The following is a 26070-nucleotide window of genomic DNA, read 5'->3' as shown; positions in this document are numbered from 1 at the left end:
GGAAACTTTCCAACACACACAGTCACATACAAACCCACAATGGCCTCAGAGTGAGTCAAAGCCTTCAGAGCTATGAAGTGTCGGCGTGTAAAAGAGCTGCGTGTGCGTGCGCTGTATGTGTGTGGCTAGTGTGTGTTTCAAACAATTTAGGTCTCAGGGTTGTTTAATGCAGCCTCATGGCTACAGAAGCTGTGTGTGTATGTTAAAGAGAGGTGTGTGTATGTGTGTGCATGTGGGGGGGGGGTTACCAGATTGTGGATGGAGGATATTAAGAGAAGGAGGGGAGGGTGCAGAGGGGCATATTTCACAGAGGCACCCCTGCTGAGTGCTGTGTACCCACATTGTTATGAGTGCACAGATCTTTAGGCCTGTAAAAATACCAGTGCTCCACTCAGCAGCGGCGTACAAAGGCGAGCCCTCGCGCTTTGTTACTCTCCCTCAAAAAACGCCAAGTGACATCAGCCTCCCTTCCTTCTCTCGTCAGTTCCCCCCCTCCCCACACGTCTCCGTCCTTCTCTCGCCCTTCTCTTCTTTTCTCGCTTTCTGTCTCTTTTCAAGTGTGTGTGTAATGGTGTTGTAATTTCTCTGTCTGTCTGTGCTCCGGGAGGCCCAGTGCAGCCGGATGACTGTGAGCCGCCTAAAGTTTCACAACATGTAATTAGGGCCTAAGTAGCGAGGTCAGCGCTGCCTGGCCCTGCGGCCGGCCCTCTCGCCCCTCCTGCCCTGCCCTGCCCCTGTGCAGCTATCTCTCCCTCTCTCTCCATCTCTCCTTTTCATTCACTTTTTAATTACATCTCTCTGCTCCCTCCATGCCTCTTTCTCTCGTATCTTTCTCTCCTCCCTTCCCTTCCCTCCCTCCCTTCTTTCTTCCCCTTAAATGAGGCACCCTGCTCCAGCTGTTTCACATATCCACACCATCTCATTTAGATAAAGCCATCTTCCAAAAAAGAATGGAAATGATGTGACTGCCTCTTTATAGAAACTTTTAATTTAATTGCAGTTTCTCCTTTATAAATGGTTAATTGAAATGCCGGAGGGTAGCCTGGCTTGAAAGTCAATAAAAAAGTCCCCAGAATAGAAGTTTATAGGGGTTGTCTATGTACATAATTAAACCCTTCAGGCGCTTAGGGAAGAAAAAAAAGATCTGTAAAATAAATGGTTATGCAAGAGCGGCCTGCTGAGGGAAGGGATCGGGAGAGACAGAAGAAGACAGATAAAGAGAGAACAAGAGACAGAGGCTATTAGGACAGTGGAACTCACAAATCAGTGGCCCTCCTGACACCTCGGGGATGCCTTCACGGTGGCTGACAAGAGCAATACTGCACAGCGCTCTGCCTCCCCGCAAAAACAACAAGGGAAGGGGGAGAAAGCGGCCATTGATGTTTATAAGGCAAAGGGGTGATGAGGGTGTTTTTTTTCTTTGGAGAAGACTAATATTTTTAACGATATATGTGCAAAAAGTGATCCTCAGTAATCTTTGTTCTGAAGGTGTCCACGTTTCTGGTTCTCCCAGGTTAATAGGTTGAAACGGTGCGCGCTACGTTAGGCAGTTTAGGGTTACACACGCTCACACCTACACATCCAAAAACAAAACTTATAGTTTTATGGTTACAGCATACTTCAGGGAACGTGGGGGAAACCGTAAAGACACTTTCGGGGCTGTAGGGCCGATGCAGGGAGGTCCTGACGATCACCACTTTGTTTGCGTGTGCTCGCAAGCCTATATTTCATTCCACATGGCTTTTATGACTTTTTTTGTGTCTCTTTTAATGACATGCCTAAATCCACCACATTTAGTCTACCCCTGCACATGTGTTTGTTTTTTATGCTCCTGTTGCCATTTTTGAACCTATGCGAGCACGCCAACGTGTTGTATTTGGATGTGCATGGGTGTATGTGTTTGCATTGTCTTTGCACATCTGTGTGTTCTTCTTATACATCTGTTAGTGTGTGTGAGTCTTTATATGTCGACCCCGTTGGCCAAAGAGGTGGCCCGGCTTCTCCTGACTGATGATAAATGACAGCGCCAGGAGCAGATAACCCTCCAGGAGTTTTTCGCTCTGGAGAACAGCGGTGGAGAACATTCTGGAACTCCCCGCTGACCTGACACACACTGCAGCCTCTGTCCTGTTTGTTTTTTCTACCTCGCTCTCTCTCTCTTTCTAACATCTCTCCCTCTCCCCCTCTCTCCTTCTCTCTCTCCCTCCGCTCTGGTCAGTGATAGAGGAAGGGCCCAGAGCGACCTGCTCACTGTGGGCAGCACACCGTTCTTGGCGCCAGCCAGTCGCAGGAGCCCCCCTTGCTGCTGATTTGGGAGGGGAGGGGGGCTTCTGCTGCTTCTCTTTCGCCACTGTCCTGTACAGAGGAGAGAGGGGAAAGCTAACAAAGTGGGGTTGATTTGTTATCAGGTAGCTGTGGCGTGGGTCGTGCCAGAGCTCCTGTCGTCTCACTGTACATTGGGGTCTTTGTTCAGATGTGTGCCATCTGTGTGTGCGTACAGCAGATAGTGGATTCATGCAACGTAGCCCGAAGCTGGAGACCAAAAAAAAACCGATACCACCGCCTGTTAAATCAAATGCTTAAATACATCTACTGGGGAATGAAGAGGAGTGTGGAAGGCTGCAGGCCAGGGTTTAAAGGGGGGTATGGAGGGGGGAGTGTTGAGTGGAGGACGAAGAGAAGGAAGAGGAGGGGAGGCGGGCTGCTTTTACAGCCGGGCAGCAGCAGCAGGCTCTGTTTAATATGAAGTAAAGAACAGATCCAACTGCGTCATTAACTCTCAATTACAGCCATGAGGCTAGCAGGCCGGGCTGAGCTGGGCACTGTGTAATATGTGTGTGTTTATGTCTGTGTGTGCAGGGACAGATAGGAGCACACAAGTGCATTGTGATTGAGAACATACTGCCTGGCTTGGTGTTAAATCGAGGCTGAATACACTCAGACATAGCGAGCATATTAAATTCTGCTTTACAGTGTTTGTGCACAATAAATATGGGCCGTTTTTGTGTGGTTCACTTCATCTTAAACCTTTTTTAAAAGACGTAATTCAATATTATTTAACATTCTCTTGATATTACTGTGGTGCAGCCGGTGGGTTCTTTATAACTTCAGAATCTTTGGTTTCTCACTTTTAACGTATTCCCTGCGAGAAACATTGGAAAATAGAGTTTTCACACCCTACAATATCTTTTCCTTAGCATTTTTCTCTGCAGTAAATCTAACCAGTTGATGAAGAGTTACAATTTCGAGTTTAAACATCGCCGTTGAGCTCCGCAACTGTCAGCCAAGCCGCTGGCAGAAGTCATAGGAAGTGCTGAGTGTATGAGGAGACAATTGTAAAATCTATAAATCTGAGCCAGCCTGAATAAAGTGGAAATGGATTTCCCACACGCAATAAAGGCAATTGCGAGAGGGGGAAGCACAGCTGTAGCCTGTTAGGATCATTTTGCTTAATTAAATGTTTCTATTAAAACAAAAAGCAGATTATGTTTCCTCAGGATGCTGTCGTTTAGAAAGTCAAAAACACTCTTAACACTGTATTTCTCGTTCTATCTCTTTCTGTCCCTCTTTCCTTGCTCTACCTTTCCATTCTTGGCGATGATTAAATGTTATAAAAGTAGCTGATCCAGTTGAGGTCCATTGCCCACATGAGACTGTGAAACGTGTGTGTGTTTGTGTGTGTGGTTTTATATAGAGTTTTTTCCACTTTGCAATAAAGTCAATGACAGCATGTCCAAATCAGCAGACAGAGAAGCCACCAGTGAGAGTTACTTTCTCGTTTATTAGAGGAGCACTGGAGGACTTGTGTAGCTTTTGATTACATGATTTTACCACTTTTTTTGTTTTTTTCGGAGCTGCGTGATGACAGACAGGTACCTTGACTGACAGACAGACAGCTGGCGAGAAAAACAGATGCTTAAATAGCCAGAAATGACAGGAAAGACGTTTAGAGCACAGATAAACAAGATAAATATACAGACAGACCGGACTCGTTGGGGTTTCAAAACAGTTGCGTGGTATTTTTGGATTATCTTTGCATGCGCTGCAAACCATCTAATTCAGCAGATGCAAACACTACAAAGTGGATTTTAAAAGACCTTCCTGAACTGTCTGGTCTCTGGGATGCCACAATGACAGTCTTGTTTTATTGGTTTTCTTTGAGGACATTCACATTGGGACTGGCTCCCTGTCAGTGTTTTGGGTTACATGGAGTTCTTCTTGGCACCCAAAAAGGGAGGTTGGACCTGACTCACATTATGCTCTCCTCTGGCGTGCCAGGAAGGGTTACAACGCGGGCAGTTTTTGGCTTGGCACAGCGCAGCTTGGCTTGGCACAGCTCGGACTGGCGTTTCCATCAATACTGCATTTTAATGAATGGCAGCTACATGAGCAGTGCTCATCAGCAGCTACAGTGAGGATGATCTTAAAAACTGGTCATAGTTTGATACTGATTCAGAGACAAAGAAGAAGAATAAAGAAGATAATACACTTATTAAATTCTCTTTAATGAACACAAAAAACGCACCAGTTTTAAGTGCGCATCCCTCAAACCCTGTGAACTCCGACCCAGCAGCTGCCGTGACCATTATCAGTTAGTGACAACGGACGCTCTCTCACCACAATGTCTGAAGTATTCAGTGTCTCATGTTCTCTCATTTTCACACTGTCCTTCAGAGCTTCCCTCTGTTCCCTCTATTGTAGCTCTCCCTGTCCCATCCTCTCATCCTCCCACTGTGTTTGTGTGAAGAAGCTTGTCTCCCTGCTGGGCCGGGGTGCATGGATGCCAGGCTGAAAAGCCCCAGGGGAGAACGCTTTTTGAACCCCTCTTGTCCTCCTGGTTTGATGCAGTGCATCTCTCTGTTGTAGGGTGTCTTTGTCCGGCACTCCAGGAGGTCCATTACTTCAGACCCCTCCAACGAACGACAGTGTTTGAGCCTCCCACCCTCCTTAAATTCCCCTCATCCTCTAAGTGCTGCTATCCTGTCCTCCTGGGTACAGCAACAGGGACATTGAGTGTTCCCAAGTGTCTTGTGTTGGTGATCAGAGACAACTGTCATGCAAGCTTTTATTCAGTCATATTGGAGCACACTTCAAAATCTTTGTCGTGTTATAGTGATTCACTCAACTGGTGTTGTGCAAAAGTTGGTCTTCATGGAGACACTGAACTAGAACAGTTAGAGGGGCTGTTTTATAGGAAGAGACTGAGCCCCAGATGTAGAAATATCATTCTTACAAGCATCTGGTCCTCAGAATGACTGGACCTCAGACTCCTCCTTCAAATCCTTCAGTGTAACAAGGACATGCAACACAGACTGGTCCTCACTTTGTAATTCAGCATTCAAACATTTCCAAGTGATAGCATCAAAAGTGCACTCCAGTCTGTGCAAGGGCAGCTACTCAGGAGCAGTGTGTAGGCCTGCCCTGAGGCCATGTGTGTGTGTGGAGGTTTCAGAGGGACCGTGCAGGCCTGAGAACCGGGGCAGCAGTTAGAGGGGTTCGCCGTGCAGACCCTCTCCCGGGGTATTTACTGGGGGATCTGACTGTTTGGATTGGTGATTTAGGATGTTCACCGGGTCAGAGGGCACAATTACACACCGAGGCCGGGGTCAGCTATGGATTGCCTTTCTACCAGGTCTTCTCAGTTTACCCATGACGCCAGGCCCCCAGTGCAACCTCTGAATCACACCACCCACATCACACAGAGCTCCATTGACTGTGCTGATAATGTGATAATCGCAACATTGTTGATGTATCCGAAATTCTGAACCTTTTCAGGCCTTTTTTATGGCAATTACATGCAAATAGAACTCATTAATTTACAGTTTCTAAGCAATGTCGGTTGTCATATTGTATCCCAACATCTTGACCTACAGGAACATTTTGCCACCCATCTTCCTCTAAACTTGCAGGGCACTTTTTTCATGCCATTCCTCCGGAGTTGAGGGTCTTCCCCCTGCGTGACCGCTGACAGGCCTTTACGGTAAAGAGCTGGAGAAGCTGAAAGGACGTGTGTGTGCGAGAACACCCTGACTCCCCTGCCCTCCTCGTGTGAATACATTAATTCATTTACCACTTCGAGGTCGCCAAACCCAAATATTTGCCTCTGCACATATTTAATATTTATGATGACGAAAGCAAATATTGCCTGCTGGATTGAGTGACACGGAGAGGTCAAGCTCTGGGCTTGGCCGGAGGGGGCAAGAGGGAATGCTATTGGTGTGTGCGGGTGGGTGTGAATGTGTGTGCGTGCTCTCCTGAGAGAGCCAGTCCACATCTTAGGAGCGGCGCGCACAGCTCTGTTTGCCCTGAAACACACATGCAAATATGACACGGTTCAGCAAACAATTTACATGAATTTGTGTATTATGGATTCATGAGCTTAAATCTCAACTTGTCTTCTCAGAAGGACAGCTGTGTTGATGAAAGGGTGTTAAAGTGTGCATGTGGGGATTAGACCAAGGGGGGTGTGATGGCTTTTGGTTATATGCCTTTACCAAAGTTTACATTCATTTACATCTGTGTGAGTATGAGTCCACATGATTGTGCGTGTACGTGCTGTTTGAGCGTACGTGGCCCAACGAGGTGATCCATTAGGGGGGACAGCTTTACGATCTGGTCCCAGATCTGGATCAGCTCAGATGAGATCCTGTTTCCTTTGGACAGATCTCCCTCACCGCTGATTCCGGCTCAGGAGCTGCATGACTAAATGACGCATACCTAATCTCCTTTGAACTGCAGCCCAAAAGAAGCAGCCTTAAATTGTAATATCAAGTTTACTGACAAGCTCTACTTTCAGATTGAGTTGCACGTAGCTTTTGTTAATTTATAGCCCCTTGCTTAAGAGAGACACTGTGTTGTGAACAAGACGGAAATAAAAAGAGACTTCAGGTACACATTTGTCTAAAAACAAGGCCCAAAAATGAGAACACACATGCATTGATATGTGTGTGGTGTTAAAATGACATTGACATGCACACGAGCTTTGTTGACATCTGCCTCCCACCCACCATTCAAGCAACCTCACCATGACCTCCGAGCCTGAAAGGGTTTAGGAAGCAAACTCAGGAGATCTCTTATACACACAGATCACCTCCTCACCTCCCGGCCCCTATCTCCACACATTTCTCCTTTTATCCTTTCTTTCATACGAGCTATCTTTCTTTTAGCCCTTCCTCCTTTCACCTCTGATAAGTTATTGTGCAGTGTTTGTGGAATGTACACAGGCCAAGGATCTCGATGAAGTGTCATTGTTCCGTTTGTTGAAAGGCACTCGGCTCTCTTTCTTCTCCTCCTTCGGATATGAGCGAGGGAAGAAAAGGCCTTCATGGCAGAATGATAAAGAGTCTTTCATTGAAAGAGACACAAAAAGATGAGGAAAGAAAGGGAGAAAATCCTGAGACAATATTTGACAGTGATTCACCCACAGTTGACACCACTCAGGAGAGATATGGACATAGTGACCTAGTCAAGGGGAAAGCAGGTATGAGTGTGTTTGTGCATGTGTGTATAAGAGTCTGACAAAGAGATAAAGAGAGCTCATGCATTTTTTATTTATTTAGTCACTTAGTGATAATTTCAACACACTTACCTCACTCGTGTGCAATTTGCTAGCAGATATATCAGACCCTTATGACAGAAGCAGAGGATTCAAACAGAAACAACGCCACACTTTCCTCATGCCACTGACAGCAAGTTATTCAAAAAAAGAGGGAAAAAATCCTCCCAACAGGCCAATTAGAGTCTTTCTGCAACAAATGTGACAACCCAGGGGACCAATAGCTTCGAATACTGGAGAAAGAGAGAGCCTATGACAGAGTCTGGCTGTGACTCCAAGGACTCATCATATTAAGACCCTCTTAAGGTTGGGGAAGATGGATGGATGGATGGATGGATGGATGGATGGGTGGATGGGTGGATGGATGATGGGTGGGCGGCAGGATGGTTGGATGGGTTGTCGGTGAGTGGATGGATGGAAGGATGGATGGATAGACGGGTGGATGGATGGATGGGTGGGAGGATGGTTGGATGGGTGGGTCGGTGGGTGGATGTATGGATGGATGAATGGATGATGGGTGGGCGGCAGGATGGTTGGATGGATTGTCGGTGGGTGGGTGGGTGGTTGCGTGGATGGATGGATGGGTGGGAGGATGGTTGGATGGGTGGGTCGGTGGGTGGATGGATGGATGGATGGGTGAGTGGGTATGTGTGGGTGAGTTGGCATTGCAGTTGCTATGATATACACAACATTGGTTTCATCAGCAAAGTAATGCTTTTGATGGAGACAAGCAATGATCATTTGCATTAATTAGAAAGTCAAGGGTCCTATGCTTGTTCCCTGTGGAACTCCATGGGATTTTGCTCTATAGCAGGGGAAATGTGGAGCAAGTCAATATTTCTGATATACGTATGTCTAGTGGGTATAATGAAATCTACAGGTCAATTTTAACAAGTATAGTATAGTGGGTTATTATGTACCACCATCCCTCGTATGCACTTTTGCCCTTGGTATTTTATAGTTTAAGAATTCAACATACTGGTTGTAACACCAGACTCGCTGTAACGTGAATTTAAAAGGCACCAATCCCCACAGTGCATCAAAGGATTGAGGGTGATGAAATGAATGTCTTTGGACGCGTCTAGTGGGCAATTGTAAAACGACAAGAGGAGTTACTTTTTGTAAATTAGTAGAATAAAGTAATTGTTGTGAAGTAGATGAGGTCAAGGCCATGTTCATGGTAGTAGGGTGAAAGCAAAAGCAAGAGCCTGTGTGGGAATGACCTCACTGGGGCAGCTGGCAGCACTCCCTCTCTTCTTTTGTCAACTCCAACCATTTGATGCCATTGAAACAGAGCACGGCAGAGAGATTGAGAGAGCAAAGGCGAGCGCGAGTGTGAAGGTGCAGAGCGGCGTGATGCAATGTGAGATAGCAGCTGAGTGAGCGCTCTCTGTGTGTAAGTGTGTGCGTGTACTTGTGCATGCATGAGAGTGTGAAGAAATGACTAAATTCCCGCTAATCGCACAAACCACTCTATTATAATTCTCTCTCCATTATTAGCTCTCACTCATCCCATACCCTCCTCCTCCTCTTCATCTGTCCATCTTTCAAGCCCATTCTTTCATTTTGCCAGAAAGCGGAGGAGGAGGAGGTGGCAGTGGTGGTGGTAGTGCTACTAGTGGTGGTGGTGGCATGGGGCGGGGAGCAAGGTGATGTTTTGAAGGCTTTGAGAGTTCCACACCTGTGGGTGTAAGGACAGTTTGTAACCTTATCTCCGATGCTTTGTGTGTCTCCCTTTTCTTTGGCGCTGGATGTGAACAAATTGAGCATTGTGTTTAGCCAGGGGCCAGGAGGATTTTGAAGGAAGGAAGCCAGCGAGTCCAGGCTCTGCACAGCAGTAGCCTGAGACGGGAGAGATCAGGAGTGATTCCATGTGTAAGATTCCTTCCTTCTCACGGACAGTGCTAATGAAGTGTGTGCACCCTTTGTTAGACAGTCTCCTCACGCAGGGCCAAGCGCTCTTTCAGACACTCCAGACATGACTGTATATTCACAATACTCATTGCAAATGTTTTTGCGTCTTTGGGGTTACCGCAAGCAGTTACTCCACTGAAACTTTGCCAGAAAGTTACAGTGCTTTAAAATATGTGCTTAAACTCAAATTTGCATGTCTCTCTGTTGTTATGCAATTTTTGAATTAATGTTTTGTATGTGCATATGAGGGGCATAGCTGCATAGAGCTATTGGGGTCTGTATTCCCTGTCACGCTCTCTTGTCTCTGCTCTGCTGAATGCAGATGAGGGGGGAAATTAGCCAGTGTGGGAATATCAGAAGAGACAGATACCCGTGTCACTATGCATCCTAATAAAAAGACTCCTGTTTCCAATTATAGCCAACAGTAATGATAACGAGATGTGAGCAGCAAGACAATAGTACAACTGCGTGTCTGCGTAGTCCCAGTCTTGTGCCTGTGAGAGAGGGTGCAGAAGGGGGAGGAAGGTGTTGAGTTGAAGAGTGAAAGAGGAGCAGGACGGGGGCAAAGATGAACCGCAGGAGTAGAGCAGCAAACCATGACAGTGAACCAAAGAGAGAAGGAACTTTTTGGATATTTTTAGCTTCGTCTAGTCCAAGAATATTCACAAACTGTCATGTTTGAAGACGTAAGAGCACAAACCAAGATAAAACAAACACATGTGTCCAAATGATAGCTTAAAGTATTTATAATGTGCTGTTGCTGTATCTCGCAAGACAGACCTTGGACGGACATGTCGATAAATAAAGCACTCCAGCTGGTGCTTTTTGTTTTCTTATTTCAATTGGACTCTTTTAACCTCTGCTTCTATTCATAACGTGGCCAAAGTCCTCATCCTGGTGCTCCTCAAGACTGGAGAAGCTACAGAGAAACTTCCAGGACTACAACTCGTGCTCCCTCAACCTTATTTTACTCCCAGTCCACACTCTATCTGTCTTTGCTCACCCTAGCGTGACCCAAACATGCGGCTAGTGAATCCAATGTGTTTTCTATGGACATACAGGGAAGGTATGGAGGCTCCAAACCAAACCTCAGCCATGCCAGGCCTATGAGGGAAGGACGGGCCCCTTTTTGAGGAAGTCATCACAGAGTCCAAATAACAGGGCCGTCCCCGCCTGGGGCCCGCTGTCAGGCCAATGATCGATGGTTTAAGTCTCAGATGCCTGCCCCAACTGGCCAGTGGTGAACAAAGAGGGGCAAATATAGAGACAGAGAAGGGGTCATCCCTGCCATGGCGGGAATGACAGTCGGCCAGAGAGAAGGATGGAGGGAGGAAGAGAGCAAAGCGGGGAGGGAGGTAGTGTAAACCCCAGCATGTTGATTGCTAGTCTCTTCTTTGATTCGAAAAACAGACATGTCGTGCTGTTTTATTTCGTTTGTAACATGTCCAGAAATTGCCGGCATTGAGACAGCGCTACGTTTTAGTGATTGCAGCTCCCGCAGCTGTGGCCACAGGAATGCAGCCTGCCTTCCTCGCCTCCTTCCTCTCCTCTCTCCGTCTACCCGTCTATCTCTCATTCAAGTCTTCTCTCGTTTCCTCACCTCTGTGCCTACCCTTCGCTCTCCCACTCTCTCTGCCCTGAGGCGATGACTCCGGCTCTTCTGGGAAATCTCTGATTAACACTGAGGCCTCTTTTATACCAAGAAGGCCGTCGTCTCTTTCCCCTCCCTTTCCTTGTCTCTCCTTTTTCTAGCATTCAACACGCTCCTGAGGTTTAGCAAGCATCAGTCAGACCACTGCTTGGCCTAAGAGGGAGGTACAAGACAGACTTTCTGTTGTACTAAAATGGTTGGTGATGACACACATTATCCACCTTCAGCAGGCATATCGAGTTAACTTGTCTGCCCCCAAAATATGGCTTTGAACTCAGCTGAAAGATGTTATTATTGGAGCAATTTTATGGAGTGTCCAAGGAAAGTGGTGTCCAATGCTTGAATATAACTGTAAAGCCCTTTGTTGTTCAGTTGTGATTTATAATTATGAGCTATACGACACAAAGGATGAACAGCTCAACATCTTTCTCATTAGCCACTTTCCCACAGCTATGCCAAGTACGATATTACAAGACCCAAGGCTGACTGTGCATGTGTTTCATTGGAAATGGACAATGTTATTTGGCTGTTTGAATATTTTAATCAGCTTTTAAACTGTTCCTCTAGCAGACAAACTCTGAAGAGCATCAGTAAAATGTAGCTTTAGGAGAAACCAGGCTGATGTTGATAAGTGAGCTCAGACCAGGCCGTGCTCAGCCCTGAAGAGGGAAGGAGGCCATTGTGAGAGCAGAAGAGCTTTGCTGCCTTCAAGTCCCTGACACACAAGTACTTATTGTTGTCTCCACTCTCCATATAAGTCAAACTAAGCTGACTGAATGTACTTGACCCTTCACCCACTCCCTCTTTTCTCTCGCACTCCTCCACTCTTCCTCTTCTCGGCTTCTCTCCTCGTCTGCGTGTGGTCTCGCTTTAACCACCTGTCTCCATTACTGTTGGATTGTCCTATATCTAGACTAACGTATAATTGAATGTGTTGTCACGCACTTGAACCAACACACAAAAGTGTGTTTCTCCCCCAAGACTCCAGAATTAATGTCGCTATTCTTCAGGCCTGTCTTCTTGAGATTCCTCAACTGAGCGGGAATACAACCCCCTATTCTCAAGGCCAAGGTGATCATCTTTATCAAGATGTAAGTTAGGATGTAAAGAACGGGCAGGAGTCTGTCTTGGATAACGGGACAAAAAAATAAACCCCTTTCCCACCAAAATTAGCATGTTGACTCAGGTTTTTCAGACCCGATAAAACCCGCTAATAAATGCCGTTTGTCTCTGTTCCCATTGCCAGTGGAGTATACTCCTGTCACCGCCTGATGTCACAAACACGCCAGAAACAGGGTTAGTAAACAGTGAAGATGTAACAGTGGTTAGGTCTTTATAGTATCTATTACTCATTCAGTCTGTGTAATAAACTCAGCGCTGACAAATTTGGAACACTGTTCAAGCACTGCTTGGACGGAGACGGGTGGAATTTGTAGCTGAGATGACGAGGAGTCACAGAAGTTACTGACGGAGCATAGCATCGCACCGGAAAGGGGGCGGAGATTAGCGTGCCGAGGCGATAATGCTCAGGTCTACTGCAGAGTCATTTGACCTGGGTCTGAATGCCGATTGTAGCCTTTCAAAAGCAAAAAAGTCAGGTGTTAGCAGGTGTTAGCAGGTTCTTTGACCAGTGGGAAAGGGGCTATAGATGGGACTCGAGGGGGCATTTCACAGAGGATCCACTGTGTTCAAATATGACTTCTTGATTCTTGATTAAATTGTATTACAATGAATCAATGAATCAAAGTTATCCTACAATACTCTTTTCTCAAGCAGAACTGATTACAGTTCATATTTTAATTGAGTTCTGCCAGCAGGGATTAAAAACATACAACAAATCAACATGTTATAGAAAAACTGCTCGTGCAGTCAAGCATCAGAAATGGCATTTGATAAGCCTGAAGACGGAGTCAGCTGAAAAAACAAATCACTCATCAGTGTAAAGTACGTAATGATAAATGAATCAATCACTGGTTCTTTTACTCTTCAGTTTAGACACTCTGAAGTGGCACCTTAAGGACTTCAGCTTTAATTGTCCTCCGGGGGGGTGACAGGGGGGCAGTCGATAACGGCAGCTGCCTTCCTCACCATGTGCCTGACAAAGATTTCAATCAGCTGTCCCCTGCTAGTGCCAGCAACCATACGTACTGTTTTCACTAAGCCTGCAGTGTTTTACTCGTTTTTTTTTTCATACTGTGTAATACCAAGCCAGGCTACACAAGTCAAATATAACGTAGCTGTCATTTTGCCGTTCAGATTTGATACCCACCTCAGCTAACAAAGCTGCGAAGCCAAAGATACTTTACTCAGTTTTTCATGTGGTACTTCCAAGAGGCTGTGTTTGTTGCCGCTTGTAGATAGTTCTGCTCACACATGTCGTGGTGTCTATATGTGGAGTATGACTATATTTCAGTGTGTCGTCTTCCCTTCCTCAAAGGGCCAGACAGAGCTAATTAGCAGACAGGAAATGAGTCAAGTCTGTGCTGCAGTGAGGATGATGTTTAGAGGAAATGACCAGAGATGACCAACTGAAGAAGAGTGATGACTGAATCTGGGAGAGTGCGTACGTGTTTGTGATCCTGCTGCTGACCATGTATGGCCACATGGAAACATTGCTTCCTCAGAAATGTGATGAGATGAAACAGTGCACTGTCTCTGAAGCATTTTCATGAGTCAGTCAGAGAATTATGTGATGCCCATAAGAACTTTTAGGACGTCAGAGAAAAATGGGTTCTGCAGCTGTGGTTGATAATAGAGCGTACCTGCACCACTGGGACTGTGCAGTTGTTTTTTATATGAAAAAAAGTCATTTTGCCTGACTTATTGTTGAAACTAATGCACAAGTAATCAAATATATGCTCCAGTTCTGCACTTTGTGACATTTTGTTATGATAAAACTCACCAGCATGCTTACAGGCTGTTTACTGCTTACATTGTGTCCACCAGCAGCCATGCAGGTGGGCAGCTTTAGAGCTGAAGTAGGAATGCTGATCAGATGAGATATGGTGGTGGGTATATGCATGCATCAGTGTGAGAGTATGTGGGTGTTTGTGTTATTCCTATAACGCGAGGCGGATCATTTGGTCTGCTGCTTTAAAACAAAGGCGCTCTGGTCCAGTTTACTCCCATGGGGAGGCTACCTTTGGCCAGGAGAGAGAGGGAGGGAGAGAGTGTAAGCACGTAGCTTGTTGGGTCCTCGAACGCTCACTCCTCCACACTGCTTTATGTGAGGGTCAAGGTAGTTAACTAGTGGCAGGCGTTCAGATGGGTTTGCTCTGACTTCAAACAGAGCACATTATGGCCGTGCGCACTCACAGGATATTGCACTGTAAGGCCACTGAACACAGTCGGGTTAGAGAGAGGAGGCTTTGTATCGAGCCCATTAGAGCCCTAAACCGATACTAATGAAGCTGTTTCCTGTACAAACGGAGCGGCTCAGGGGAAACTGGCTCTAGCCTTTAATAAGGCCCTCTCCAATCCCAGTTAAGATCCGAGGATCTTTTATCTGGGCACTGAGTGGGTTACCACTGGTTCCAAGCAGAACCTCCGTTTGGAAAAGTTAATTACGCATGATTAATGGAGCGTTTTCCTTCCAATGATATCTGTGACAGCACAAAGCTGTCGTAAGGCTTGTCAGGCCCAATTCGAGCTGAATAAGTATTTATGTGATCGCATGTGATGGGCCTCCTCTCACCAGCACCAGCCCTCATCAATCAAGCCCTACTGCTCGCAGTAGTGGGAAATTGGTCTATCAGTGCGGCTGCCTCCACCCCCCCCAACCCCCCCTGCTGCCACCTCCACCACCACTGCCACCTCCCTCCCTCCCCATTCAATCAGGCCCGGGGCTACAATGCTTCTTTAGCTCTTACTTCTGACCAACGCAGGGGTCACGGGGGGGAAAGTGGGAGCCAGAGCTGAGCCCATCCATTACAGCTCTTGTTTCTCTCGGTGGCAGCCGGACGACGGGATTCTATTAAGAGCTCCGTCTATTCAGCACTGAGATTACACCAGGGCCCTCTCTCCGAGCACACCTCGCCACCAACCCCCAAGCCCTCACCAAAACCCGTTACCCACCCTGGGGGCCTTATAGCCCCCCACCGCCGCCACCGACAGCCCACCTCAGCTTGGTCGTGCTTCCCCTCCCTTTTTTTTTTTACACTTCCCACTGGTAGTGTTGTTTTTTTCAGCAGCCAGAACAACAATAATCACAGAGAGAGCGACAGAGAGAGAGAGTGAGACGGACAGACAGGAGGAAGAGAATGAGAGCAGACACTCTAACCTGAAAACTGTTTCGGGTTGGATGTGGACACATTTACTGTCTGCCTGTCTGGACAGCATTTGCCCTAGAAGAACCACCACACACAGGCTCCTGGGATTTAACACTCACACACACACTGTCCTAAGCCATGAGCGTACTCTCTCTCTCAAACAGAAGACAAACAGCTTCAGCACCTGGCCAAGAGACCATCTCCACCACAGTATAAACACGCTCAGACGGGTAACATCACAAACACATGTCTGCCGCAGTTACGTCGTAAACACAGATCAAACCGCCACTCCTCGGACGTTTAAGAAGCTCGTTTGTCTCCTGCCAGCCTGAAGAGACTCTTCATTTACTTAATATGTGTTAGCACTCGAGAGAGAGAGAGAGACAGAGAGGGGAGTGCTGCTGGGGTCGCGCCCCCTGCTTGGATTGATGGGGGTCTTCCCGTCAAGGAGAAGGAGAGAGACAGAGCTTATGTCAAACAAACAGGAATTTAATACCTTGCCTTCTATCAGGATGTCCACAGTGTGTACATACTCTCTTAGGCATGATTATGAATAAGCCGCTCTATCTTCTAAACAGGGATGGAGAGGTAGGGGTGTGAAGAAGGTGGACCGTTCTCTTCTGCAAAGAGAGCCTGCTGTTTCTGTGCGGAGGGGACGATGTTGGAGAGGGGAGGAAAAACAAAGCAGAAGATGAATGATAGGACAGGAAGAATACAGAAGGGAGAGGGAAGAAGAGATGAGAAAAAGAAGAGAAAGTAAAGGAGGGGAAGAGACGGCCCTTGCTTGTCCCGGGCAGGCAGAGGGCACTCAGGGTGGGGCTGTGTGAGGTTTACTCTCCCAGTGTTTTGCTGCATGGTTTGGAGTTGGCAGCCAGCGTGCGGGTTAACAGGAACGGAATGCTTCTTCAGGGGCAGCGTAATCAGCACCAACTTCCTCTGATTCAGAAAGCATAGGCCCCGCTCTCCGCCTCTTTTGTTTCAGCCAGGCTCCGCTGACAGCGCGGAGGAAGCAGCCGTCTGACGGTCGGGAGAGAGGGTGAATGTGTATAAACAGCATATCTAAGGAGGGAGAAAGGGAGAAAGAAGCTGACAAACTCCAGTGCGACTAATGTGTCTGTGCGTTGATATGCGCTCGTGCCATCTGTGCGCACAGATGCACACACTTGTTTGTGCGTCTTGGCCGTGTGTTGCACCCACATCGCCCGGCCTCTCCCAGTGGAAAACACGCAACACATGAGTGAAAGAGGTTGTCTGCGGGATACTCTGCACACTAGCTTTGTGCTCTGTCAGGCCAGTCATCTCTAGCTTTTGTCTTTGTTAAATGTTGTGTGACAATGAGATTTTCCAAAGTGCCATCGAGATAAAGAAGTGGATTGAGAGAGCGGGAGGAGGAGGAGAAGGGGGAGTCTCGGAGAGAAGTCGAGATGGTCTGGTCATAGTCCAGCGGCCCTTCATCACCGCTGCAGCCTCAGATATATCTCCTCTCTGTCTCTGAAGCACTCACATACACACCTTCATCACTTTGTCCTCACAAACTCATACACACACTTCTACGACTGCACCCACTCTCACACAAGCACACCTCTATTCCATCACCACAGCGCTAGATCCTCAATCGATCCTCACAGCACTCCCCCCCCCCGGCAGACACCTGCAGGTGATTGATCCCCAAATCAGTCCCTCACAAACCCGGTGCCGTAAAAACCATAACAACCCATCATAAAAGCTGATTTATCTTCAGCCAGCCCAGGGCCTCACAGTTAGAATATTAACCCAAAAGTGTATGACACCACAATGATTGGTTTGGAATTGAATAAACCTTGGGAGTATTGACGCACATGTCTGATGGTTCATATCAAGTCTGACTGCTGAAATGTGCCAAGTGAGATTGCATTGTCTCAGGACAGAGTGCAGAAACAGGGTGCAGAAATACACACACACTGCACATGGAGAACTTTTGTTCAGGTACCTGCATCCGTTCTTCTCTTGCCTCAAGCCTGTGTGCACCAGTACGACGGAGAATTAGGGCCACGTTAAAGAAATAAAAAACACTGAGATTACGAGAAAAATAAAAAATCGTAATATAACGAAAATTAAGATGTAATTTTAGTCTGTGGTTAGCTTAAATCTGAATTTGAAGGGTCATATCAGAAGAGCAGCCACACGCCTGCACTGAAATGACTAAAATCACAAGTCGTTTTCAAATAAAATCACTTTTCAGTCCTCATAGTTGACAAAGTGGTGCTGATTTCGTATTTGTGAAACCTATACTAATGTATTGATAGCTGTTTAGTGTGCTTGTACATTACTCGGTAGGAGATCCCGCATGTTCTCGCGAGGTACATGCATGCTACCGAGTGGGTTCAATGAATATAGCTCTGGCTAAAGTTGTATTAAGTCTCCTGTGCAACCATTTACACGCATTACTTCACAGATGTAAATATTAATTATATTTAGGCTAACAATAGTCTAAAGTTACAACCTTATTCTCATATTTGTACAACTTTTTTCTCATAATATTACCACTTTCTTCTCTTATGACTTTCTTCTCATAATATTACCTCTTTTTATCTAAATCTCTGATTTTATTTTCCTTTAATGTGGCCCTTATACGCCATCGTACACCAGAGATGTGGGATAATCCATAGTATAGTTCACCAACTTTCAGCAGAATCATTTGGGATGTTTGTGGAGCCCTATTAAAAAGTAAATTAAACTAGTTTCCCAAATGTGACAGTGATGTTCTTATGTGGTTGCATAACTGCAGAAAAACATGGGTTTGATTGTTTTTATGTGATTGTGCTCACGTTTGTCATAAAATCCTATCTGATATTTTGCATATATTTGTCATATTGTGATACACTTTTTGTTAGTTGTTGGTAATATTGTCACATTTGCAAATACTTTCTATTATATCACCTACCTCTAGCATACACAAATAGTAAATACTTTGTATAATGAATTATAGATGAGTGAATATGGTTAGGAGTTTATAGAAACACCTCACACCTATTACATAGTTTGTTTTAAGCTGAAAAAAATGCATACAATTCAATATAACCCTGAATTAATTCTAAAGTCGCCATAGTAATTTCACTTTTGTTTTGTTGTGTTGTTGTGTCTCCGTGTGTGCCCATGCATGTGTGTGTTCCTGTAGGAAACGGTGCCAAAGCCACATTTTAATGAGAGCGTTGGTCTGAAAGCCAGAAGCATGGCGCACTGGCAGCAGCATCAGCATGTGCCCTGTACTCAGCGGAGCAACGAGCTCCCGGGTTAAATATAATCCCAGCCTAACTCAGGGGCCTCTTTGATGCTACTGAAAGCCAGTGAAGCCTTTAATGGGAGCCACTCCGTGTCCCTGTGTTGTGTGCGAGCGGCTCGGCTCTGCTTCATTTTAGGGTTGTTGCAGCTGATTTGTTGTTTTGCGAGTTAATTCTGACTTTAATCACGCCGGCATACACTGAGCTGACCTGTGCCGGGGAACAAATACCTGTAGGTGTGTTTGTGTGTGTGTGTGTGTGTGTGTGTGTGTGTGTGTGTAGGCCTGAACACACCTACTGAACACACTTCCACAATCAGCTTACACTTTGCACTTACTCAAGAACACTTTCTCACTTTCTCACACTGCAGTTTTTTGTCCATTGTGGATATGAAATACCTCTTAGTCTACTTGTCGTGCATTTTTAGTTTTTTCTCCTTAGTGCAAAAATAAAAGCCTTTTCTTTATTTGCAAAACTGGAAAACACTCAATAAAAGTAAACATATAAAAGGGTCTGTATATTTGTGAGCTTTCAGCAGCTCATTGCTCGCTCCAAGAAATACATTCACTGCTTTTTTAAGTTGTTCCATTTTCCAGTTTAGATTAATTGTAAACATAATACTATTACAGCTGTTCTGTATGTCTAATAAGCTTCTATAAAAGTCTAGTATGTTCTCATCCTTCCATAATATGGTACTAGTTGCCTTTCCCTTTAAGATTCTGTTTCTTTCTTTGCTGGCTATTCGATATCTACCTGACATGGCAGCATTTTCTACGCTCACGCTGAACAAGTACTACGTCTGTCTGATATCCGCCAACATTAAAATATTAGCCTTCCAGTTGGACACGGTGTATGAAAAGCAGGTTGGCATGCTGCAGCAGAGCGCTGACTTTAAACGTGAGAGGAGAGCTCAATAAACGTAATGAATGTGTGATACTTGAACATCTGAAGTGGCGTGTTCAGTTGCACACCGCTTTCCCTCTCGTACATAAAAAGCTCTTTTAAAGATGATATCTATGAGCGTTTTAGAGCCGATTTGTTCGCCCTGCGGCCGCAGCAACATGCTCTAATTACCTCCCCCCCCTTTCTCTCTCTGCGCTGGGCTGCAGTGGAGTGGAGTGGAGAGGGTTGTTTAAGTTTCCAGTGTGTCCCATGCGTATAGGAGCTGCGTGCCCGCTGAATTTATGCTCGGAAAACGTGACCTTTGACCCCTGTGCAGCTTTATCGCACCCCGTGGCCCACATACAGTGTGGCCCTGTATGCTGGGGCTCTGCAGAGGAAGTGTCTGCGATTACAACAGCCTGTACTACTTTCTGTACATCGCTGCCACCCCCCCTTACTCACCTCTCCTCCCCCCATCACCCTCTCGAAGGCCCTGCACTCACTTCAGCCACATTCCAGGCCCTGCTCCTCTAAAAAGCAGGCTGCTTAACACCAATTATCTTCAAATTAACTTATGAATGTTGCATCTCCATTTTTAATTGATGCTTAAAGGATTTTTTATAGAAGTTTACTCTTCAGTTTAAAATCCAGGGAGTGTGTCTGTCCATCTCTGCTGTCAGCACATGAAGCTATTTGTCATTCACACTTTGGAACCGTTAAGTAGCACATTTATTCAAATGAAAAGCTACATAGAAGACTAATTTTAATCTATTATAATTATATTATGTGGATTCTGTGCAAAATAATTTCTCTCCCTGCCTTTATTCTTCTGCAGCTTAGGTTAACAAATGCATTTTAGTGGTAGAAAGGAAACACATTATCCCTTTGTAAAAAAAAACCTCTCTCACACCTTCCTCTCTAAAGATGAGCTCATTTACCTGCACATAAATCCTGTGATGCCCTGCCTCTTTCAACACCTGTCTCTATAAAACTGATGTACAATATCTCTGTCCTTCTATAAGTGAAATAATTCCCCCACTGGTAGAACTATATAAAATACAATTATTATTGTATATCAAATAAAGATTTCTTAATAAAGCCATGTAAGCAGTGCTGTTACTGGCCTGTCAGAGCAACAAGCTGTCACATACAATCACAGTCCGGGCCCAAACAGAATGATCTGGTGCTAATTCAGCAAACACTCCGGGCCTGCTCCTCACAGGCCGCAGCATTTGTCAGAGAAATCATCCCTCTCTCTTTCTCTCTCTGTCGGAATGCCTGGCTGACCCCCGGCAAATGAAAATAATCCAAAGTAATTAGAAGTGAGCTGCTCTGGTCCTGAGAGCCCCCGGGCGGCCGGGTAAACATGGCGGAGGGGCCGGGAGGTGGAGGAAGAGGAGGGGGGTGGTGCTGACCTTGTCCACATAAAGCAGTGATTTATGAAGTGCAGGGCACAGCAGCAGGGCTTCTGTCTTCTCCCGCACAACCAAATTACTGAGGTGGAGATTAACACGCCGCTCACAACGGGCCTACTTCCAGACCCAGGGAAATTTTGTATTTACATTTTCTCCCTTCATTTCCTCCTCTCTGTTTTAATGCTAATTGGTCTATATGGACACCAGGTCTATCCTTGAATATGGGGACTTCAAGCTGCACACAGGCAATGAATTGTGCACTAATCTTGGCTGATGGATGTCTTAATTAGAGCAAAAAAAGTTGCAGAGTGTTGCGCAAACTGCAGGCTAACCGTTCGTTTGAGCTTCAAATGAGGTTTTACCACTTGATTGAATCGCCCACATTTAAGCAAAATAAAATGCGCAGGGGGGCTGTGTGTATACAGAGCCATGATGGAGACTTAATGCAGCCTTTCGCCGGTGTCAATGGGAGGTCTCGCCGTGAATGGTGGGACTATTTCATGTGGATTTGGCTGCTATATTTTCTTTCTCTCCTCTCTTACTCTTTTTTTTTCGTGCTTTCCGCTCTCCTGGAGGATGTGCTGGAATGCAGCACACAGGCCTACACACTGTTTCCATGTGGCCCCTCGGCTGCAGCAGCAGCAGAAGAGGCTCGCTCTGCAGCGCGCGAGCTAGCTGGAGTCAGTTTGCAACCCGCGCGGGAATCCCCCCCTCCTCTTCTCCAGCATGTCCCATCTGACTTCACGGCTGTAGATGGAGCAACAAAAATCCCAATCACTTTTTTTTTTTTTACACCACAATATTATTACTGCAAAGTTATTCAAAGGACTACAAAAAGAGCGCGCCAGTGTTACATCCATGAAGCTGAACATCAGATCAAGTAAAATATAAGGCTATTTGATCATAAAAAATCTCTACATTCATTTGTGAATTGCTTTTTTGCGTGACTTCACTCCTAAAACAAACAAGAAAGCCGCAAGCAAAATAAGCATGAGCCCATTTAAGCAATTTAACCTCCTTTCAAGAATTTCACCGCGCTTTAAAGCCTCGGCTCTGCACATTACGCGCGTGCTGTATGTTCTAAACAAGTATGAAATGCTGTGTGCCATGATATAGTCGGAACTAACATACCCTGCAGCCTGCGCGTGTTTGGTTTGTAATTTGTTGATAAACAGCTTTTCCACACCGCTATTTAGCAGCTATGTCCAAATCATTGTGACAAAGGCATGGCATAATTCAGATAAAACACATCTATTTCATCTCAGCACATCACAACACTGTTTACGGCGGATTGGAGGAATAGATATAAATTAGAACCGTGCCTTGCAAATCGCTCTCTTGGTTTATTAACAAATGAACAAGTGTTTTAAATTCACCCCCATCGGTCTTTTTTTCCAGTAGATTCAGGAACTTTACGTGCGCTCGTTCAGGTGATTATATATTCAAACCCATACTGCTGAATCTTTCATGCCTCCATCTGGCAATTTGACGCCTTAATGTAGATGTTTTGTGCCGCAGTTCACGCGCACGGGAAAGAAATGACCCCCATCTTCCAATAAGTCAAAAGGCTGCCCGATGGGGCAGACTGTTACAGAGAGAGATGGAAGCTGCAGCGCTTTCAACATCAAGTGAAATCCACAGCGAGGAAATAAAGGCCAACACGTGACCCATGCAGAAAAGTTGGATTGATTTTTTTTTTCTTCATTTCCTTTTCGAGTCAATTTACGCACGCCTGTTCCAAAAAGTTCGGTCATTATAACACCTCCGATACGGCTCATTTGTTGAGATAAAATAGTGCCACTGCTGATGTCTGACAAGTGGCATTGATAGACAGTTAAGTTGCCAAATTATATTTCACAGATGCACACAGTTACAAATTAATGTTATTATTTTATGCACCTTTTGATGGCAAACCCCCCCCCCCCCCCCCCCTCGCTTTACATCCTCTGATGCTCATAATTATGTGCAACTGTCATTTAGTCATCGGAAATGTTCAGAGATGTTTCAAAGTTCCGTCCAGTTGAGCGCGCCCTCTCCTGTCAGGGGAAAAAAGTACAACGCTTCCTCACTCTACCAGGCTTTCGGGGTCCTGTTACTGTTAACCCAATTTAGCCCCGGTGATACCACAAAGCCCGCGTGTTTATCCTCCTCTTTTCAGACATTTCCTCCTTTTCAGAAAGGAGCTCGGACCCCTCTCTCTATCAGGATCCTCGATCAGAGCCGGAGAGGCCGTGAAGCAATCACTTTCCCAGATTACTTGTATTTAATACACAATGCATCATAAAACAAATCCCTCATCCTGACAGGAAGAAAATAGAACAGCTCATTCGACTTGAGCTTTCCCAATTTATGGCTAAATTAAAAAGGCTTCCAACAATGGACAAGTCGAGGGGAGGCAGGAAATCAATGACCGGGCGGACCGGGGTCCCTCCTCGGTTCTCAAGGAGCGCGAGACGATGGGAATCGGTGGCGGGGTCCTGCCTTATTTACACATGATTTTTCCTGTCCTTCCTGCACATTTGCTCCGCGATTTCGCAAAAACAATAGGCATTATCTGGGATGGAAGGTCAATGTCACAGTGCGGGGCGTTATCCATCATCATCTGCTCTCATCAGCCAGAGCCCTGTCCTCTGCAGCTTTATGAGCTGACTAATAAACCGCGCTCACTGACAACGAGGACGTTTCTTTATTATCCCATACCCGTTAATTCGCAGCGTAGAGATCAGCTATAAAGTTAAAACTCTCTAAAAGAATGCTTTGAGCTTTCAGTAAAGCAGGTGCGCAGAGGCCAGAGCGCTGAGCCAGCCACAGACTCAGGAAGTAAATAAATAATGTTACATTTTAAAATGTATTAAAGCATGAACTGCTGCTCCCTGTCTTTGTTACAAAATAATTTTATGATCATTTTAAAATCGTCCATACTTTGCTTTTTGTGCGCGCGCGCGTGTAGAAGAGGGGGAGATTTGGGAGGAGAGAGCACAACCTAAAAACCGCGAGCTTCTTTTTTTTTTTTACAAGTCAGAGAAAAGCAGGTGATTAGGTCAATGTTTTCCAAATTGTGGCACAGGGACTTCCAATGGTCCTTATGGAGCTTCCTGGAGGTCCCCAGGAGGAACACTGAGTTGTTACATTACTACCCCAACACCAGAGCAAGGTGTTTTTTATTCTACTTCTCACTTGTCTTATTTTTGCGACGCGCATCCTCGAATAAATGCTACTTAAACACTAAAAGAGAAAAGAGTTCGGATCATCAGGTTAATAATGTCATAAAATGCTCCATGAACTGACGCGTCGTGTTGTGAAAAAGTTAAGGAACACGCAGATAATAGCACGCGCTTTGATGCTTATGTTGCTTCATTAAAGTGTGCTGCCTGTGTGTGTAGTTCATCCCTTTTAGAAGCCCCATCCCGACCTCTCACTGACCCCGCTCACCCTCTCCAACCCCGGGCCCCTGTCACTTTAAAATTTACTGCGGAGAGGAGTCGCTTCCGACCCGGGGACAGGGGCGCAGACAGTCCCGTGCTCTGAGCGTCAGGGATGGACGCGCTGGGTCCTTCTGTATGAGACAATGCGTAAAAAGAGAAACATGTCCGGGACGCGTATAAAGTAGGGGGCGATGCTTGAAGCCACAGCCCCCCCCTACTCTGAATCTCTCTGCTATCATCTAGACGACACATCCCGAGTGGCTGAGGAGGGGGGAGAGGAAGAGAAAAATGAAAAGTTGAATGGCTACTAGAGGACACCTGGGTGCGTCAGGACAGGAGGGGTGACAAGAGAGGAGCGGACGAGCCAAGCGAAGCGCACACACGGAAAAGTTGGGAGCAAGTTGATGTTCCGGAGGTGATTTAGTTCCGAGCAGCGATGTCTGTAAGACAGTGAGAGGAGATTTACAGATTCAGCGGTGTCTGTAAGACAATATAGTGAAAGAGGATCTACTTTTTTAACCGAGCGCGCACGGCGTCTGAGGGACAGTCGCACCGGAGAGAAGTCGACTCGTCCTGCTGCTCGGAGACCTGAAGAGACACCGGCACGGGAAAAACACAGCACAACACTGGTTTCTTTTTAACGCTAAAAATCTGGAAAGCGCGCCGAAGTAAAAACATTTTGTAGCTTTTTTGAACAGTTGAGTTTTGGTCGTTCACAGCTTTATTTTGTTTGTTTTATAAAACCGGAGTTTTCATCACTTTTCCTCCGTTATAAAACGCACTTCTTATCCCAAGAGGTTTAATCCGTCTCACGCCGAAGCGAAAGAGTTTTAACGGTAAGAGAAAACAGACTTTAGGAATAAATACGACATGTTTGTTTTTATCAAACAGTTTGCATGGAAAGCAAAATATTGTTCATTGTTCGTTTCGTTGTAAACTACGTTTAAAGATTAAATTCCTTTAAAGCTGGAGAGTATTTTTGCAGGGTGAATGGGCAGATCCAGTGTTAGTGCAGACAAAGGGCTTTATGCAAGCTAAATATTTATTCAGTGTCCGCTTATACAAAAGGCAGAAAGACACATTTGTGACCCGGAGAGAGAGTCCGCTCTGCATCGCAACAATCGGCTCCGGCTTCATCATTCTTATCGCTCGCGGTTTCCTGCAATTGATTTGTTTCCCTGTAAAGTTTACAGCTGCAGCAGAATAAATATTAACACATTAAAACACGTTACACAGGTTACTGTTCGCTGGCAGAAAAGCTGTATGAATGTTTGGAATAAACGATACAAGTTCAACGATCGTAATTTGCATAATAATTCACGTCATTTATTGTTATTTTCTTCTTCAGATGCTGAAGGTTGTGGATGTGTAGGAGAGTAAAACAATTGTTTCCTTCGTTTAATTATTTTATTATTGTTGTTTTTTATTATTAACTATTACTATTATTAGTGTCGTTTCGTTTTATAAATATAATTTAAAATGGCTGTTTATTTTTAAAAAATCGATAATTTCGATAAATTTGCGGATTTATTCGATTAATCCACATTTTTAAAAACATATTTAATCGTCAGATGAAGTCAGTTTCAATGGACAATAATTCAGCAGCATATAATTAAATTCGTTTTTATTGACTTAATTATAACAGGTTTGATTTGTAAGAATTCGTTCAGTCACATATTTGCTGCAATCTTTTTCAAATG

At 45.4% G+C, this 26070-nt stretch overlaps 1 protein-coding gene across 8 annotated transcripts in view; it reads left to right on the top strand.

The window, feature by feature from the left end:
- The window catches only part of mecom (MDS1 and EVI1 complex locus), a 131336-nt gene that overhangs the window by 79162 nt on the left and 26104 nt on the right, over positions 1–26070 (top strand). Inside the window, exon 1 of one of the 8 annotated variants that reach the window (XM_069668345.1) lies at positions 24551–25206. The exons of the other annotated variants lie outside the window; for them this stretch is intronic. The gene's annotated coding sequence lies outside the window, so the exon portion shown is untranslated. Of the gene's footprint in view, positions 1–24550; positions 25207–26070 lie in introns of those variants that run through there. 8 annotated transcript variants of the gene reach the window in all.

This window comes from Semicossyphus pulcher, unplaced genomic scaffold (assembly GCF_022749685.1).
Source record: "Semicossyphus pulcher isolate SPU_LCO1_2020_fin unplaced genomic scaffold, fSemPul1.0.p SCAF_19, whole genome shotgun sequence".
NCBI classification, from domain to species: domain Eukaryota; kingdom Metazoa; phylum Chordata; class Actinopteri; order Labriformes; family Labridae; genus Semicossyphus; species Semicossyphus pulcher.
Note: the sequence above shows the minus strand (reverse complement) of the source record. Positions and strands in the feature narration are given on the sequence as shown.